The sequence below is a fragment of the Mustela nigripes genome, chromosome 6 (genome assembly GCF_022355385.1).
Source record: "Mustela nigripes isolate SB6536 chromosome 6, MUSNIG.SB6536, whole genome shotgun sequence".
Taxonomy (NCBI): domain Eukaryota; kingdom Metazoa; phylum Chordata; class Mammalia; order Carnivora; family Mustelidae; genus Mustela; species Mustela nigripes.
The window spans coordinates 107917331-107929645 of NC_081562.1; the positions used below are offsets into that span (position 1 = coordinate 107917331).

At 41.9% G+C, this 12315-nt stretch overlaps 1 protein-coding gene across 1 annotated transcript in view; it reads right to left on the minus strand.

The window, feature by feature from the left end:
• MICAL3 (microtubule associated monooxygenase, calponin and LIM domain containing 3) overlaps positions 1 to 3266 on the minus strand; it is a 221544-nt gene extending 218278 nt beyond the window's left edge. Inside the window, exon 1 of the mRNA XM_059403945.1 lies at positions 2850 to 3266. The gene's annotated coding sequence lies outside the window, so the exon portion shown is untranslated. The remainder of the gene's footprint in view (positions 1 to 2849) is intronic.
• Between the last annotated feature and the right edge of the window lie 9049 nt (positions 3267 to 12315).

Here is a 12315-nt window from a genome sequence, read left to right on the forward strand (position 1 = left end):
TAGAATCAGCTCTAAGGTGGTCTGTTGGGGGAGGGCCTTGGGTCTGAGGTAGCATAAGCCACCTGGAGCGGTCCCTCATGTGGAATTAGTCGAAAGTAGCTCCAGTTCAGCTGAGAGAGCTAAGAGCAGGCAAGGTTAAGCATGCCTATGGCCTGACTTGACAAGTGAATGCTGGAGGAAGCCTGGGGGAGACCCATGGCAGGTAAGGGAAGGCATTGTCTCAGGGGAGGGGGGTGGTCAGATGGACTCCAAGAGGGAACAAATAGTGTTGTGTATATGGCTGTGCACAGACTAGAAAAACAATGACTAAAGGGCAGGATGGAGGTGGTTACAACTGTCTTGGGTTGCTTGGAGAGAGGTATTAGGGAAGGACTTGTGGAGGGCAGAGCCTGAGAATGCAGGCATACAAATAATCCCGTGTAGCAGTGTGGTGTTTCTGTGGTCAGGAAGTACCTCCCAGTTACTCCCTCAGTGGCCCTGGCACATTAGGCTTTGTGATCCACATCAGGTAGCTTGTATGATCTTTAAACAGAATCTGAGTTCTCTTGCCTTTTTATTTGGTGAATGAGGCTTGCTGAGGGTTTCAGAAGATATAGTACTTTTATCCCTCAAGGAGGCCGTAATCATTTTTCTAACCAAAATTAAAGCAGGAACAAAAGACAGCCATGATGGGTGAATTTCTGACTCCAGGCTGGTAAATGATACTTAATAAAGTATTTAAAATCTGAACTTCTCATGCCCAGAGTTTTGAGGTCTTACCTAATCTCCTTGAGGACCTTAGGTATTGCTGTGTAGTTTCTGCCTCCCACCTGCTTCACAGAATTTATGAATATTCATGAGATAATATTACCATGTGAGCATTGGAAAAACCTCCTGCAAGGTTTGCCCTCCTGTTTGCAGTGGTACTTGCAGAGCTGATGCCTGAATTTTCAGGGAACCTAAGATGTTCGGATACCCCTTAAGCTTAGGAGGAGTTCAAGCCCTTTGGAAGGGGTTTCAGCCTGAGAAGAATAAGATTTTATGATTCTTAAGTGATCTTATTATTGTTTCTCCCTTTTTCAGAGTGACCACTGCATTCTAAACCCCTTCTCTTCCCTCCACGTCCATTCTCCTTGGAGTGGGGGGAAGATTTACACATGTGACCCTGATTAGTACCAACAGACATAAAGCCTATAAATCTACTGGGAGCCATGGCTTTCACCCTACAGACTTGCAAAAACACACATCTCTCCCCTTGCCCTGGAATATAAATCAGAACATTTCAGTTAGTGACAGAACCTATTCTGAAAGAGATGCTTGCTCCCACCCACATCTGAAACATCACCTTCATTCTGAGCCCTTTGGGCAGCTAGATCCCTGCCATCTGTCTCAGCTTGTAGCTTCTAGGCATTCACAACAATTATATACTGTGCCCCACAGAAGTAGCTTCTTTTTTTTTTTTTTTTAAAGATTTTTGATTTATTTATTTGACAGAGAGAGATTATAAAGTAGGCAGAGAGGCAGGCAGAGAGAGAGAGAGAGGAGGAAGCAGGCTCCCTGCTGAGCAGAGAGCCCGATGCGGGACTCGATCCCAGGATCCTGAGATCATGACCTGAGCCGAAGGCAGCGGCTTAACCCACTGAGCCACCCAGGCGCCCCCAGAAGTAGCTTCTTTGAGAGACTTAGTTTAACTATCAAATTCAACTGGAAAAATGTCATCCTAATCAATTGGAATGGTGGATTGCAAACTTAGTTCATTAGCATCACCTCGTAGCCTCTAAAAAGCCCACAGCTTAGGCTGTGTCCCAGACCAATTAAGTCAGAATCTCTGGGGATGAGACCCAGGAATCAGTATTTTTTTTTTCAAGTTCCCCAGGTGTTCCAACCGGCGGCCAGCGGAGAACCACTGAACAGTGAGGCAAGGACCCAACAGTTCCGCCTTCTGTTTACCTTTTAACAAGATTTCACCTTTCCCTTGAAAGGAATCTTAATAACAATGAAAACTCTAAGTAGTTGATTACAGTGCTAGGCCAATAACAAAGCTTTTTTTTCGAGGGAGGGGTGGAGAGTAATGGGAAGGGTAGTCTGGCAAGGAAAGGACTTAATACACAGAAAGTATTTTGCCACGGAGTCGTAATCATTCAATTCTAAAAACAAGATGCAGTCCCCTAGAAGCCATCTGGCGCTTCCCTGTGCTTCCAAGAAGGAATGAATTTGCCCATCCTTTTGTTAAAAATCTCCAGGAGAAGGAGTGCCCTCCATCCCCCCGCAGCCTCCCGGTACACGCGTGCGTGCGTGTCTGTGTGGCCTTTGGGCTGTGTACTTAGCCGCGCAGGCAAGCGCTCGCGCCCCCTACTGGCATGAAGTGGATTTCTCTCCTCGTGTAACAATTGTTTCTTCTCGCTGAGGTAATGGATTCATTTCCTTGAGCTCACCAGAAAGGAACAAGGACTTCCTGGCATTCCTCTGATATCTGGCATGCCACCGGTTTGCCTGAGGACGTTATTTCTTTGATTGTAGGATAAGAACGCAAAGCAAATGGGATGAAGGTGCTGGGAAACGGAGCCCTGCTGCTTCTAGGATAGCCTTTGGAGTGTTTATTTGTGATGCTTGGTATCTGCACCAGTGGGGTGTTCTGCGGTAATGGGGACACAGACTGGAGTGTAGCTCCCACTGGTTAAGGGAGTAGCGCATTTAAAGGGAGAAGGAAATAACAATTCCCAGAAACCCAAAGATGTCAGAAGGGAAAATGCTTTCCAATCATAAGCAATTTAAAAATATGATTTTTTTTTCTTAAAGGCAGTAATCAAAACATATAACCTTGTCATTTCAGAGATTGTTCACCCAAAGGAAAACTTGATGGTACTCACCGATTAGGGCTTCAAAGGGCATCTCCTCGATAAGTAACAGATGCTGGCTCTCCAGAGTCGGTTGGTCCTCGGTGTACAGGTGCCGCGGCTATGGCAGCACACACGTTCAGTGCTGCCCACTCCACCTTCGCGCTGGACCCCGCACCGGAGGTCGGCATCGGGAGGCTCCAAGGTACAGCTGTTTCTCCCCCTTGTCCCTTCTCCGCAACTCTCTCCCAGGGTCCAGGGATTCACAGTCGGGGCAACAAGGAAGGACCTAGATCCTGTGTGTCTGCCTCTCGCTTCTTGTCCTCACTGCTGCATCTCAGCTGGGGTTGGGGAAGTCAGTGCGGCAGAGCTGGATGCTGGCTCGTCCCGGTTGCTATGGTGACCAGGAGCGGGAGGCTTGATGGTGGCTGAGGAAGGCAGTGGGGAAAAGGTAACAGATGAGTGATGACGTGATAGATTCTCCTGGGATCTGCTGACCACAAGGGAGCTAAGAGAAGTGGAGTTCCTGAATGGTACTGTCCAGAATGTCTGTTTTTTAGCCTCCAGCCAAAACCAAAACCAAACCCTCCTTCCTCCTTTGGGATTCTTTCCCTCCCCTGCTCCCCAATGGCCATCTCAACACACACACACTAGCATTTTAAGGCTTGGAATTTCCAGCCATAATTTAAAGCCCCCTGCCCTAGGGAATCCTGCTAAATGGAGATTAGTGCTTGACTCCCTGGGGGAAGGGTGCAGTTGCAGGAAGCCTCTCAAGGGCTCAGGACCTAGACCTTTCTCCTTTACTCTGAGAAGAGCTCCTGCTGCTGGAGTTTAAAGTGATCTTATTTCACACTCCCAAACAATGCCCCCTGGATTGTCATAGCCCATGGAACTTGAAAGAAACCTGCCAAGCACTTAAAGATGGAAGACTGGATAGATTTGAATAAATTCCTACCAGCATTTGCTTATTATAATTATAGCATTATAATTAGAGCAGAAAGAAGCCTTAGAGGGGCGCCTGGGTGGCTCAGTGGGTTAAGCCGCTGCCTTCAGCTCAGGTCATGATCTCAGCGTCCTGGGATCGAGTCCCGCATCGGGCTCTCTGCTCAGCAGGGAGCCTGCTTGCCTCTCTCTCTCTCCCTCTCTCTGCCTGCCTCTCTGTCTACTTGTGATCTCTCTCTGTCAAATAAATAAATAAAATCTTAAAAAAAAAAAAAAAAAAAAAAGAAAGAAGCCTTAGAGATTATTTTGTCTTCAAGGACCATTGGCTTCAGTATGATATCCATCTTGGCTCTGTAGTCAAAAGCAGATTGACTCCTGTCAGCACTCTCGGAAGAGGGCTGACCCTTGCCTGATGACTTGAAGAAAGGGCTCTTGTTTGTCACAAGGGTTATCCCTTAATCATATCATTGTCTGCCTCATTAATGTGTTCCCCTCATTTCCGTAGTCTTTAATATGAGGATCAGGCTATTGAGAAGATCAGGGTAGTAGTGCAGAGGTGGTACCTGCTTGATGTCCTGAGTCCTTCATTCACTAGAACTCTGCATCAATGTCTATTCCACCCACCTATCTGCAGATGTTTTGCTCTACTTCCAGAATAAGGGAGGGTATACATTTTTACCGAGTTCAGACAATATTCCTGGGCTTTTCATGGGTTATTTCATTTAATCCTCCCGTCAACCTACAAGATTTTACATCACTTTTATAAATTAAGAACATAAATGCCCACAAAATAAGTTACTTGCTTGTGCAAGGCTATTCATGTAGATAAGTGGTAAAACTGGAATTGCCACCCAGTTCTGTGTGACATGATAGTGGAGGGCATGAGGCCATCAGGGTTTGGCCCAAGTGGATATTAGAGAAAACTTCCTGGGATGTCCAGAATCACTGATAATTTCTTCTACTTCTCATTTACTACTTTTTTCTATTTCCATTTTTTTAAAAGATTTTATTTATTTATTTGACAGACAGAGACCACAAGCAGGCAGAGGCAGGCAGAGAGAGAGGAGGAAGCAGGCTCCCTGCTAAAGCAGAGAGCCCGATGTGGGACTCGATCCCAGGACCCTGGGATCATGACCTGAGCTAAAGGCAGAGGCTTTAACCCACTGAGCCACCCAGGCGCCCCTATTTCCATTGTTTTTAAAAAGAAATAAGATGCTGGGGCGCCAGTCATTAAGTGTCTACCTTCAGCTCAGGTCATAGTCCCAGGTTCCTAGGATCTAGCTGCGCATCTGGCTCTCTGCTCAGTAGGAAGCCCGCTTCTCCCTCTCCCACTCCACCCACTTGTGTTCCCTCCCTCGCTCTCTCTGTCAAATAAATAAATAAAATTTGATAAAAATCAATAAAAAGAAATAAGGTGTTTATTTTAGAAAACTTGAGAGGTGCTCAGGTGGCACAGTTGGCTGAGTATCCAACTCTTGGTTTTGGTTCAGATTGTGATCTCAGGGTCCTGAGACTGAGCCCAGCGTTGTGCTCCAAGCTCAGCATGGAGTCTGCTTGAGATTCTCTATCCCTTTCCCTCTGCCCCTCCCACTCATGCTCTCTCTCTCTCTAAAATAAATAAACAAATCTTAAAAAAAAAAAAAACACCTTGAAAAATACAGAAACATAAAGGAATAAAAATCATCCATAATCCTATCATCCAAAGAAAATTATGATTAATATTCCTATTTTTTCCTGTCTTTTTAAAAGATTTTGTTTATTTATTTGAGAAAGTAAGAGTGAGAAAGAGATAATGAGATGGGGGAGGGTCAGAGGGAGAAGCAAACTCTCTGCTAAGCAGGAAGCCCAATGCAGAACTCTATCCTGGGACTCCAGGATCATGACCTGAGCTGAAGGCAGATGCTTAATGGACTGAGCCACCCAGGCACTCTCTCCAGTCTTTTTCTTGTTATCATTAAACTAAGACTTCCATAGACTGAATGTTTGTGTCACTGCCAAGTTCATATGTTGAAATCTAAACTCCAAGTGATGGTATTTGGAAGTGGGGCCTCTGGAAAGTGATTAGGTCATGGACGCTGTGCCCTCATGAATGGGAATAATGCCCTTGTAAAAGAGACTTCAGAGAGCTCTCTGCCCCTTTTGCCATGTAAAAATTCATGGAGAGGAATGCTTACTGTCTACGAATCTTCACCAGTCATGGGACTTCGTGATCCTTGGGGATCTTGGACCTCTCCAACTCTGAGAAACTATGAGAAATGAATTTCTGTTATTAATAAGCCACCCAGTCTATGTTATTCTGTTATTGCAGCTCGAATGAACTAAGACAAAGACCATGTATGTATAATTAAAGACCGTGTATGTATGCTTTTCATTTAAAATAACCTTGTAAGAATTTTACCCTCCATTACAGTTCTTTAAAAACATTATTTTAGGGTGCCTAGGTGGCTCAGTGGGTTAAGTCTCTGCCTTTGGCTCAGGTCATGGTCTTAGGGTCCTGGGATCAAGGCCTGTATTGGGCTTTCTGCTCTGTGGGGAGTTTGCTTTTCTCTCTCTGCCTACCTCTCTGCCTCTCTCTGTGTCAAATAAATAAATAAAATCTTAAAAAAAATAAAATAAGAACATTACTTTAAATACTACATAATATTTCAGCTTATGAATGTATCATAATTTCTTATGGAATATTTGAGTTATTTCCCATTTTTATTGATTTCATATAACTGTAATAAAAATTTTTCTACATAAGTCTTGCCCATGTTTGTGAATATTTGATTTAAAATACTGGAAATACTGGATTAAAGATATGAGTTTTTTTCTTTTGATTAAGACTTTACTTTTTTTAAAAAAGATTTTTTTTTAAAGTCATGAACGATTTTATTTTTTTTTTAATCATCTCTAGGGGTATCCGAGTGACTCAGTTGGTTAGGTATCTGCTTTCAACTCAGTCATGATCCTGGGTCCTGGGATTGAGCCCCAAGTTGGGCTCTTTGCTTAGCAGGGAGCCTGCTCCTCCCTCTCCCCCTGCCTTTCCCCCTTGCTTGTGTTTGCTCTCTCATGCTCTCTTTCTCTTTCTCAAATAATATTTTTTTAAGATTTCATTTATTTGTCAGAGAGAGAGAGAGAGAGCGTGCACAAGCAGGGGGAGCAGCAGACAGAGGGAGAAGACTCCCGGCTAAGCAGGGAGCCTGATGTGGGGCTCCATCCCAGGACCTTGGGACCATGACCCAAGCTGAAGGCAGACGTTTAACCGACTGAGCCACCCAGGCCCCCCATCTCTCAAATAAATTTTAGAAAAATTAATAAAGTCATCTGTATATCTAATGCAGGACTTGAACTCACAACCTCAAGATCAAAAGTTGCATGCTCCACCAACTGACTAACAGTCTTAGCCAGCCAGGCACTGTAAGACTTTACTTATTTAGAGCAGTTTTAGGTTCATATTAAAATTGAGGGAAAGGTACAGAGATTTCCCTGTCCCTACACATGCATAGCCTGTCCATCATCAACATCCCCTGCCAAGGTTAATAACAGTTGTTATAACTACACTGATACATCATTGTTGCCCACATAATTTGTCCTATAGTTCATTCTTGGTATTACATATTTATGGGTTTGGACAAATATATAATGATATGCATCAATCATTCTAGTATTATATTTTTCATTGCTCTAAAAATCCTCTGTGCTCTGCTTGTTCATCACCTAACCCCTGGCAACCACAGATCTTTTTATTGTGATTACTGTCTCTATAGTTTTGCCTTTTTCAGAATGTTGTACAGTTGGAATAAAATAGTATAAAACCTTTTCAGATTGGCTTCTTTCACTTAGTAATATGCATTTAAGATTCCTTCATGTCTTTTCATGACTTGATAGCTCATCTCTTTTTAGCACTGAGTAGTAATCCATTGTCCGAATATACCACACTTTATTTATCCACTCATCTACTGAAGGAGATATTGGTGGCTTCTAAGTTTTGCCAACTGTGAATAAAGCTGCTATAAACAACCATGTACAGGTTTTTGTAAATAAATTTACCTTTGGGTAAATACCACGGAACATGATTGCTGGATCATATGCTAAGAGTATATTTAGTTTTGTAAAAGAATGCCAAACTCTCTTTTAAAGTGGGTATACCATTTTGCATTCCCACTAACAGTGGATGAGAGTTCCTATTGCTCCTCGTCCTTGCTGGCATTTGATGTTGTCACTGTTCAAGATTTTGGCCATTTTTACAGGTGTACAGTGGCATCTCCTTTTATTTATTTATTTATTTTAAGATTTTATTTATTTGTCAGAGAGTGCACAAGTAGGCAGAGCAGCCAGGCAGAGGGAGAAGTAGGCTCCCTGCTGAGCGAGGAGCCCAAGGTGGGACTAGATCCTAGTACCCTGGGATCAGGACTTGAGCCAAAGGCAGATGCTTAACGGACTGAGCCATCCAGGCATCCCTCATTGTTGTTGTTGTTTTTTTGTTTTTGTTTTTGTTTTTAAAGATTTTATTTATTTATTTGACAGACAGAGATCACAAGTAGGCAGAGAGGCAGGCAGAGAGAGAGGAAGGGAAAGCAGGCTCCCTGATGAGCAGAGAGCCCTATGTGGGGCTCGATCCCAGGACCCTGGGATCATGACCTGAGCTGAAGGCAGAGGCTTTAACCCACTGAGCCACCCAGGCACCCCATCATTGTTGTTTTAATTTGAATTTCCCTGTGATGATGATGTGGAACATCTTTTCATATGCTTATTTTTCATCTGAATACCTTCTTTGAGAGGGGTCTGTTATGGTCTATGGTCCATTTTTTTTTAAACTGAATTATTTGTTTTCTTTCTTATTTGAGTCCTTTTTATAAGGGTTCTTTGTATATTTTGGATAATAATTTTTTAAAAGATTTTCTAGGTTTGTTTTAAATTTATTTATTTTCAGCATAACAGTATCATTATTTTTTCACCACACCCAGTGCTCTATGCAATCCGTGCCCTCTATAATACCCACCACCTGGTACCCCGATCTCCCCCCCCCCCCCCGCCACTTCAAACCCCTCAGAATGTTTTTCAGAGTCCAGTCTCTCATGATTCACCTCCCCTTCCAATTTACCCCAACCCCCTTCTCTCTAACTCCCCATGTCCTCCATGCTATTTGTTATGCTCCACAAATAAGTGAAACCATATGATAATTGACTCTCTCTGCTTGACTTATTTCACTCAGCATAATCTCTTCCAGTCCCGTCCATGTTGCTACAAAAGTTGGGTATTCGTCCTTTCTGATGGAGGCATAATACTCCATAGTATATATGGACCACATCTTCCTTATCCATTCATCCGTTGAAGGGCATCTTGGTTCCTTCCACAGTTTGGTGACCATGGCCATTGCTGCTATAAACATTGGGGTACAGATGGCCCTTCTTTTCACTACATCTGTATCTTTGGGGTAAATACCCAGGAGTGCAATGGCAGGGTCATAGGGAAGTTCTATTTTTAATTTCTTGAGGAATCTCCACACTGTTCTCCAAAGAGGCTGCACCAACTTGCATTCCCACCAACAGTGGAAGAGGGTTCCCCTTTCTCCACATCCTCTCCAACACATGTTGTTTCCTGTCTTGCTAATTTTGGCCATTCTAACTGTGGTTTTAATTTGAATCTCCCTGATGGCTAGTGATGATGAACATTTTTTCATGTGTCTGATAGCCATTTGTATGTCTTTATTTATTTATTTATTTGACACAGAGATAGACAACGAGATCAGGAACACAAGCAAGGGGAGTGGGAGAGAGAAATGAGGCTTCCCACTGAGCCAGGACCCTGATGTGGGGCTCTATCCCAGGACCCTGGGATCATGACCCGAGCTGAAGGCAGACGCCTAATCACTGAACCACCCACGTGCCCTTGGATAATTCTTTATCAGATGTGTCTTTTGCAAATGTTTTCTCCCAGTGCATGGCTTGCCTTCTCATTCTCTTGATACTTTCTTTTGCAATTCGAAGTTTTTAATTTTAATGAATTCCAAGATATCAATTATTTCTTTCATGGATTGTACCTTTGGTGCTTATCTAAAAACTTACTTCCATACTCAAGATCATCTAGGTTTTTCTCTTATATTATCTTCTAGGAGTTTTATAGTTTTTCATCTTAACATTTAGCTCTGCTATCTATTTTCAGTTGATTTTTGTGAAAGGTATAAGGTCTGTGTCTAGATTCTTTTTTTTGCATGAGGATATCCAGTTGTTTTAGCACTGTTTTTTGAAAAGACTATCTTTGTTCATTGTATTGTCTTTGCTCCTTTGTTGCAGATCAGTTGACTATATATATTTACATGAGTTTATGTTTGGGCTCTCTTAGTTCTTTTGATCTATTTGTTTTTTCTTTCATCAATACCATACTGTCTTGATTATTGTAGCTTTATAGTAAGTCTTGAGATCAGGTAGTGTCAATCTTTTGACTTTGTTCTCCATCAATATTGTGTTGGCTATTCTGGGTCTTTCGCTTCTTTAAATAAACTTTAAAATCAGTGTGTCAATATCTACAAATTGCTAGGACTTTGATTGAGATTACACTGAGTCTGTGGATCAAATTGGGAACAACTGAAATCTTGACAGTATTGAGTCTTCTTAATCATGAACATGGAATATCTCTGCATTTATTAGTTCTCCTTTTATTTCATTCATCAGAGCTTCATAGTGTTCCTTATATTAGATCTTGTACATATTTTGTTAGATTTGGGGATGCTAATGTAAGGTGTAAACATTTTTAAAAATTTCTAATGCTCTTCTCTAGTGGGGATTTCTGAATCACTGGCCCTTCCACAAGGCATTCACAATACCATTCCACTTACACATTTCCCAGTGTCTGGTGTGCTTGCAGTTAGCATCTGGCATTGAAGTTGATTATTTCATAAATCCTTTGGAAAATTGGAGTTAGCTGTTTTTAGTTTTAGTTTTGTTTTGTTTGCTTATTTTATTCAGAAAAACTCAATAGCTCTTTATTATTTTAAAATGCTCTATGAGTAGCATGGCCCCTGCACAAGAATGACCCACAAATTCATGAAACATTCCATAGTTAAAAAACAACAACAATAACAACTCTATAAGCAAGAAATAGTAAAACGTTAGACTTTAGGGAGGAAAAATTTAAGACAGAGTGGTAAGCTTTCCAAGTTCCTGTAATGTCAGTGATGTTGGAACTTGAAACTTATTCACTGTTGACTCTGGTGGTGGCTTAAGCTCCATCCTGTTACAGAAAAAGCTGCCTTTGGGATGCCTGGGTGGCTCAGTTGGTTAAGTGTCTGTCTTCAGCTCAGGTCATGATCCCAGAGTCCCGGGACTGAGTCCTGCATCGGGTTCCCTGCTCAGCAGGGAAACTGCTTCTCCCTCTTCCTGCTGCTCCCCCTGCTTGTGCTTTCTCTGTCTGTTTCTGACAAATAAGTAAATAAAATATTTAAAAAGAAAAAGAAAAGCTGTCTTTGATTTCCCTCTGATCCTTGCATTTTAGTTCAGTGTTCAGCACTGACTAGATGATTAGGTGAATTTAGTAATGTTGTCATAGAGGGTTGGGCTTGGATGATGGAGATCTCTGAAGAAAATCTGCAAGAGTAATAGAACTTTCCAAGGTTGTGAGATAAGACTGCTTGATGTTACTGATGATCTGTCAAGGTAAAATGCAAGAAAAGCTAGCCTAATGCTGGATCCCTTCTTCCTTGGCAGAAGATAGCAAAAGAGGGAAGACATGTAGGGGAGAGTGGAGCTGGGTACAACACTGACTGGAGTCTCTCTAAGCCATTCATTCATTCATTCATTCATTCATTCATTCATTTAAAATAAGCTTTACGCCCAACATGGGGCTTGAACTCATGACCCTGAGATCAAGAGTTGTATGCTCTACCAACTGAACCAGCCAGATACCCCATCTAAGTCCTTTAAGCACTTGTTATCCCTCTATAGAAAAAGTTAGGTGTGGCGGGGTGGAAGGGAGATCTATTTTTGACTATTTAAAAATTTACCTTGTAAATCCAGATTATACTGAAAGGTTTTTGCTCTTGGCTACAGGGCAAATTGCTGCTGCAAAATTGGCAGGAGTGGGTACACTGTGGTAACTGATCTACAAATTCTCTTATTGGGATATGTTATAGTAAATTTCTGAATATGTAACACAACATTTAGCACTATTTTCACTAAAGGGAATATACAACTAATATTTCACCAGGTAGTTTTAGATAACCACACAGAATTTGGAACTGAAATTATTGCAATTAAATTGACAATTATCTATATCTTTTGCAACTTTTCTCTTTCACAGACTAGAGCTATGCAAAAATAGAAAGTCTATGAGTGAAGGTATCTACCATGTTTTTTTTAGAGTTCAAAGTCAAAACCTTTCAAATACATGAAATCCATCTATTTGAACACAAAATTTACATATTAGAGTTCTCCCAAAAGAATAATATAATATGTGTATATGTGTATGTATATACTTATAAAAATTGGCTCACAGGTCAAACAGTCCTATGATCTGCCATCTGTAAGCTGTATAACCATAAAACCCATTGTGTAATTCATTCAAGTCCAAAGGCCCG